Source organism: Mizuhopecten yessoensis, unplaced genomic scaffold, assembly GCF_002113885.1.
Source record: "Mizuhopecten yessoensis strain PY_sf001 unplaced genomic scaffold, ASM211388v2 scaffold9573, whole genome shotgun sequence".
In the NCBI taxonomy this organism is placed as follows: domain Eukaryota; kingdom Metazoa; phylum Mollusca; class Bivalvia; order Pectinida; family Pectinidae; genus Mizuhopecten; species Mizuhopecten yessoensis.
Window position 1 is genome coordinate 388,645 of NW_018408115.1, and position 7,433 is coordinate 396,077.

The following is a 7,433-nucleotide window of genomic DNA, read 5'->3' on the forward strand; positions in this document are numbered from 1 at the left end:
ATTGGACCTATAAATCAGACCCCGAGGCCGATATGAATACAAGTGGCTATGTGTCAATACTTATGTTTATAAACGACACCCCGGGACCAGACATATTGCTTAAACTGTTAATTTATAAAAATCAATCTGCAACTAACACAAGATAAAGATGGTGACGCAGTGCAGTTATTACGAAAGCCTATAATTGCCGCCGGTAAATTAGACATCTTTTTAAATATTTATTTACTTTATGTATGAGATGGTAATTATCGTCCGATCATTCTATCGGATGGGGATACCAATCCAATATATTCAGAGATGCTTGGGAAAAATATAGTTCTGTCTATGTAAGGCCAAAACAATTATGTATGTTTCAGGTAACATAACATTCGAGAGGGATACAAATGTTTGGGCCGGAGGTAAAAAATAGGGTCGGTCGATTTTGTTTCGGCCTAGACAACTGTGTTATATCTTTATATTTCAATATGAGACCCGTCACAATGCCATCATCTCGTAAAATTACTGTTTTCATAAGGTTTTACGTTAGGCTGTAGATACTAAACCGTTGAATAACATAGCGGTCATTTGCGTACATTACCCGGATACAAAATAAATAGCACGGTGTTTGATAATCCTACATCGTATTACCATTGTCTGATATTATTTAGTTTGAGGTTATTTCTGCAAACGAAGAGTTTGCTAATAAAAATAATGATAAACTTTATTTACTGAGGATACAAAAACCTGTTTAGCAAAACTAATCTTCCACAGGGTCCTCTAAGTATGCATTTCTAACCAATATCAATTGCCGATTTGACCTATGACCCTTTGCTAGCCTATATATTGACCGTTGCTACAAACAACTACATTCGTCTGCTGGATAACCAAACTACTCGGAGGTGAGCGGCCGTAAAACCTATCAATCAATCAATCAATCAAATAACTAATGTAATACGAAGCAAGCCGCATGAGTGTCTGTTTAACTGGGAATTTGAAACTATATTTATTGTTATGATGTAAATGCACTTATACCATCGCTGAAAAGGCCAAGTAGTTACATTTATATTTTAAAATTTACTTTGCTACTTTTTATATGCGATGGCCGAATTAATATAACAATGGTCTTTTGAAATGAGTGGCCACTGTATCTTTTACTTAAACGATAACCAAAACCAGATTTTCAGCCCATTAAAATACAGGTGACCGTTTATTTCTAGACACTACAATTTCGCTTTTGATAACTTAAGTGTTTATACTTATGTATCTCTCCTGTCACACCTGCTGTTTATACTTATGTGTCTCCTGTCACACGTTCTGTTAATACTTCTGTGTCTCCTATCACACCTACTGTTTATATTTCCGTGTCTCACATGTCAAAACTACTGTTTATAATTCTGTGTCTCCACTGTCACACCTACTGTTTATACTTCTGTGTCTCCTGTCACACCTACTGCTTATACTTCCATGTCTCCTGTCATACCTACTGTTTATACTTCTGTGTCTCCTGTCATACCTACTGTTTATACTTCCATGTCTCCTGTCATACCTACTGTTTAAACTTCTGTGTCTCCTGTCATACCTACTGTTTATACTTCCCTGTCTCTCCTATCACACCTACTGTTTATACTTCCATGTCTCCTGTCATACCTACTGTTTATACTTCCATGTCTCCTGTCATACCTACTGTTTATACTTCTGTCATACCTACTGTTTATACTTCAGTGGCTCCTGTCATACCTACTGTTTATACTTCTGTGTCTCCTGTCATACCTACTGTTTATACTTCAGTGGCTCCTGTCACACGTACTGTTTTATACGTCTGTGTATCTCCTGTCACACGTACTGTTTATACTTCCGTGTCTCTCCTGCAACACCCACTGTTTATACGTCTGTGTCTCCTGCCACACCTACTGTCTATACTTCCGTGTTTCTGCTGTCACACCTACTGTTTATACTTCAGTGTCTCCTTTCACACATTCTGTTTATACTCCTATCGTAAAGAATTTTATGATGAAAGTGCTAAATTTGAACTTTAATTCTTTCTTTCACTATATTCGCTATTTGGCGTATTTTAAACTACAAACTTTCATTTAATCCATACCATCGTGTGACATAAATATAATTAATATCCTGGAACTATTTGTGTATATTGTTTCTCCTGAACTTGTGTCAATTTAGATAAGTTCTATTTATGAAGCTTTTCCTTTAAAGTCGACATGTGTCATTGTTGTCAGATTAACTCATGCATTTACTTTGTCCATCTTATACCATATATCTTTCAACTTAATTATATAACGTAACAGGATTAACTGGTCATACCAGATCGGACACTGCATTCAGTTTCAGACAAAGGACAGCTAAATTGGTTTACCTGGTCGTGTATGGCCGGGGTCTGAAAGGCCGATTGCTATGAATGACAGATGTCACTCAAACTAATTACTTACTTGCTATTGTGTAAATGTACTTAGGACATGATTATGATTGGTGAGCTAGGACCTAGGCATCGGACTGTACGGGTGTGTTGTTGGATACTCCAGAAATCACCCACCGACCTAGAGAAAGTTATTCTTATAAATTTATATTTGGACCCATACCACATCTCCAGAACTTTTACTTTTCAAATTAGATAACAACACCCCACACAAGTTTATACTTCTGTGTCTCTTGTCACGCGTACTGTTTATAATTCTGTGTCTCACCTGTCACACCTACTGTTTATACGTCTGTGTCTCTCTAACGTTACAGGAACAGGTCAAACGGAACGCTGTGCTGGAATCGCTTGCTCTCTATTTTGGAAAGGAAGCATTATCTCCCCTTGATTACTGTGAGCGAGATTGGAGCAAAGAGGAGTTCATTGGAGGCGCTATGGCATCTTTGGGCCTGGTACAGTAAAAAATTTCGATGAAGGAATTGGAGGTCATTTTATGCGGTGAGTATAGGATGGACTCGGCCCTACATTTTGTTTACTTTCACGTTATCAGATGCTCAGGAATAAAGTATTTGTTTCTCACATTTTCAGGGTATCACAAAATACAAATGATCAAATAACTACATGTCTATTTGTTCAAAACTAGTTTTAGTTTGGAGAAAGAACTTACTCAGAAACTCCTCCGACTCTTATTTTTTTAACTCGTATTCTTTGTGCAGGTAGTGATCATTTACCCCCCTTTATTACCTCAATTTACCAAAATGTCCCTTTCAGGATAGAGTTAAACCTGTTCATGGGCTTACGTGACCCTAATCGTATCTCACGATTTTTTTAAAAACCACGTGCTGGAAATATCAACGTGTGATAGAAAAGAAAATTGGATGGCATACATTTCCGAAAATAAACAAACATTATTGGAGTTGATATCACGATATAAATACATTGATATTTATTTAAAGAATATCTCGTTTTGGGTACCGTGAAATTACATGTTACGTTTAAAGTTTAGTATATATTCACAACACATGATAACTAATATCCGTTTCACTTGTTTACATAACAAAAATAATAATAAACCAATAAAATGGAAGCAATAAAACAAATTAAACGCAACTCATATATGTTTCTTTTCTACATACTCTGTCGAGGATGACCAACATCTTACTTTGGAAAAGAAATCTAACATTTTGCATTTAGAATCGTGAAATAGTCATCAACCGAAATCAGTTGTTGTTGTTGTTGTATCGCCAAAATCACGATCCAAGAAAATTGTTATCGTATTTGTTTATTTCGAAGGGTACACTTCGCTGGGACAGAGACAGCCGTTGAATGGGATGGTTACGTGTGTGGAGCTGTCGAGGCGGGAATCAGGGCGGCTAAAGAGGTGCTACAAAGTGGCCAATCAGGTTAATGAAACAACTTCGACACATATTATAGTTACTATATTTTAATGAATAAATAATTACATTTTTGTTAAACCTTTCATCTTCCCCTTGCAAATGTGTCTCTTCATTTCAACACCCGTTTTCATCCCGCATGATCGGGGGGGGGGGGGAGTACAGATTGAATACCATGAAAAACATGAAACAAATAAGGATAATTCGTATTTCATTGAATGAATATCAGATGAGCGCTGTCCTTGCCGTGGTGAAGTTAATGTTAAACGACAAGGGAATGCATTATCTTACTAATAAATACGTTTTTTTTGTATATGCGATACGACACAATTCTAGCCCATATCAGCCCTCGCCGTATCACAACCCAAAAGCCGTATCAGATCACGCCGTATGATACCCTAAAACCCGTAGCATTCCTCTCCGTATCAGCTGAACCCGACAAACCAGTATTACGCCCATTTTAGCTATTTTTTCGGTTTTTTACATTTCAAAAGAAAAATAGATCATAAGATAGTAGTTTTTATTAGAAAGTATGTAATAAACAGAATAAAACAGGCCTTTTTCCATATCACACCCAGTATCAACCCTCGACCAATATCAGCCCTCGGACCGGTTGAAATTGGGTGAGATATGGAAAAAGGCATGTATTATTCTCTATATATATCTGGTGTGTGTCCAAACATAACAGGACTGCTACGGCTTGGACAGCGCTCAATACATTTCTTGAAAATACATTAATTACTCTGAATCATACACTACTTCCACTTACTTTCTCTTTTCTTCGTTGAATCAATATAAAACAATGTTTTGATTGAAGGCATGTGTGAATATTGCTTGATAATAGAAATATATGACCTCGTTACAGGAAACTATTAAATAAGTCGGCCTAACTTACATCCAATCATTTTGCAAATAGTTATGCAGTAAAATTTGTTAAGACTAATTGAAACTCGGTTAAATTCCAAATGCATGTAAAATCGTATGAATTGTCTTATGTCGGACCGACTACAACTTTATTATTAAATACATTAAGTATAACGATGACGTCATCGCCAAAGTATTGCATCATAGTTTCAAGACATAATAAAGTGTAAAATGTAATTAAAATACTAAAATTGAATCATCAATTTATAGGCCCATGGTTACCAGACTTAATTAAACATTTCTATTATTTAATTCTATTTAAAATACTTAATAGTCAGAATCTTTTAATAATTCTGTCTTGTAAACATTATCATTGATCAATGTAAACCATTTCCTAAACGCTGCTCTGGTTTGTTGCAAAACATCCTGAAAACGCTAGCAGCTATTTCGATCGCAATGACCCGGACGTCAGAATCCTTCAACTTTTTGCGTTAAAAGGGCAAAAATCATCTCCTGACCGGCAATCTATGGTTAAACTTTCTCTCTTGGTTTGATTTTATTTAATGGATAAATGTACGGGATAACAATAACTACTCAACATATTGAAAAACAGAACTTGAACCACCAGGTCTAAAACAAATCGCCTACCTACAGTATTAAGGATCAAACACTTTTAGCTAATAATAAAACAACGTATTTTTTTTGTCATAAATTTAATACATATACAATACCACACACTTGTGTTTTTATAACGAATCAGAAAGCATGAGTTTATTGCGCGAACGAATATATTAACGAGCACGCGGAGCGCACGAATGAATAATTATATACGTCCGTGCAATAAATGAGTGCTTTCTGATTCGTTAGAAAAACACAACACAAGTGTTTTGCTTTTATCACAAACCTTCCGTATTTTGTAGAGATCGATTCAAATAATTTCTAAACTTTGATATGTTTTGCAAATACAGGGAACTTTTCAGTTCGCAATGACAATGGCAATGACATGTGCAATACAGAACGTTGTATTTCCTGGTCTGAAAATTGCTTGTATTATTACAAAAAGATTCAACAGGTATGTGATACAAGGTAATACATATCAAACAAACTGCATATGATTAACAAATCTGACAATGTACATCAAGTAATAAATATACAACATATTACATTATCGTGTATTTGAGATATATAACACTACATTCGATTGGTCAAGCAAACTTTTTTTCGACAGCATAACCAAAATATACCGTTAGCAAATTTCTCATTAGCATATGAAGCCCGGATGGCGAGAATTAATGACGTCAATGACCCCGACTGACCCTGACACGTCATGAAATTGATTATTCATGACGTAACCCATCCGGGGCAGACTGACCCCATTTTTTTGAAGAAAACACTCAAAAGTATCTAAAAACCTTCTTTTCGATTGGTGGTTATGGCTTATATTAATTACAATATTTCGGCGGTATATCGTGATCATACTGTCGCAAATATTTTCGTTTTATTGGCGTCGAGGACCGCCACGAAATTCGAAATACAATAGGGTTATCTCCTAATTATCAAAGTATCAAAGTACACGATGTTCTATAGATAAAACAATATGAAAAATGTTCTAAAGATGAAACAATGTCAACTATTAAATGAAGAAAAAACAATGTACATCATGTTCTAAAGATCAAACAATCTTAGATAGGTTCAAAAGATAAAGTAATGTATGGTGTAAAATTCAAATTATGTACATGATAGTTTGCATTAAAGTTTAATAAAGAGCATTATCTTAAAAGAGACCCTATGCGGCTAAATCGCTTACCTGGCATTAATTTCATACTAATTTTCCAATTTCAAATGAATGATGTTTAAACATTTTCAAAGTAGGCAATTTTGACATTGAAAGTAGGTCAAGGTAATTCATTGTAACGAAACAGGTAGCCATACTACCTGATACATTGGTTGCCAAAAAAATCATTCTGTGACTCTGGTTATTCAAAAAGCTTTGACAGTTTCTGACACATTAATGTAAGGTCAAAAACCCAATACAGGTTTTATAAAATGCATCATGTGATAAATAACGTGATAATGTTCCAACTAATTTAGGTTATGCTACAATTTCAAGCAATATATGAAAATACAGACTAGTTATTGTACTTCGTGTAAAAACATTAAAATGTACACAATCTAGCAAAACATTTATTTTCAACATTATGAGATAAAAAAATGGAAACATACAACGAGGTTTGTCATTCTCAAATAGGATTATAATTTTAATTAGAGCATGTACAATTTATAATATAGTTCAAACAATGTTAACAGTGAACATTTAGTTAAGACTATATATCATATATATACAAACAAGAAAATAAGTACAACTGTTGGATTATGCTTCTCGAAAAGGTCACCGATGACCTCGGTGTAATCTGGGCCTTGGCAGTACAGACCCTTAGGTCATATGTGACATACCACTTTTCCATCATATATCACAGAATTTCCATTGAGTTATATTATCTTCAGTAGGTAAGAAGTTATGTCTCAGACAATGTTAGTTTGGTTTTATATTGTTTGACGTCCCATTAACAGCTAGGGTTTTTTAAGAACGTCCCAGACAATGTATTGAACCTATAAACTTAATGTGACCATGATCTGTGGGATACAGACCCAATTATGGTTTGCGACATACCGCCTTGCAATCCTAAATATATTCCAAATTTCAACGATATATCATCGGTGAGAGTGGAATTATAGCCCGGATAATGAATATGACCTTGATCCTG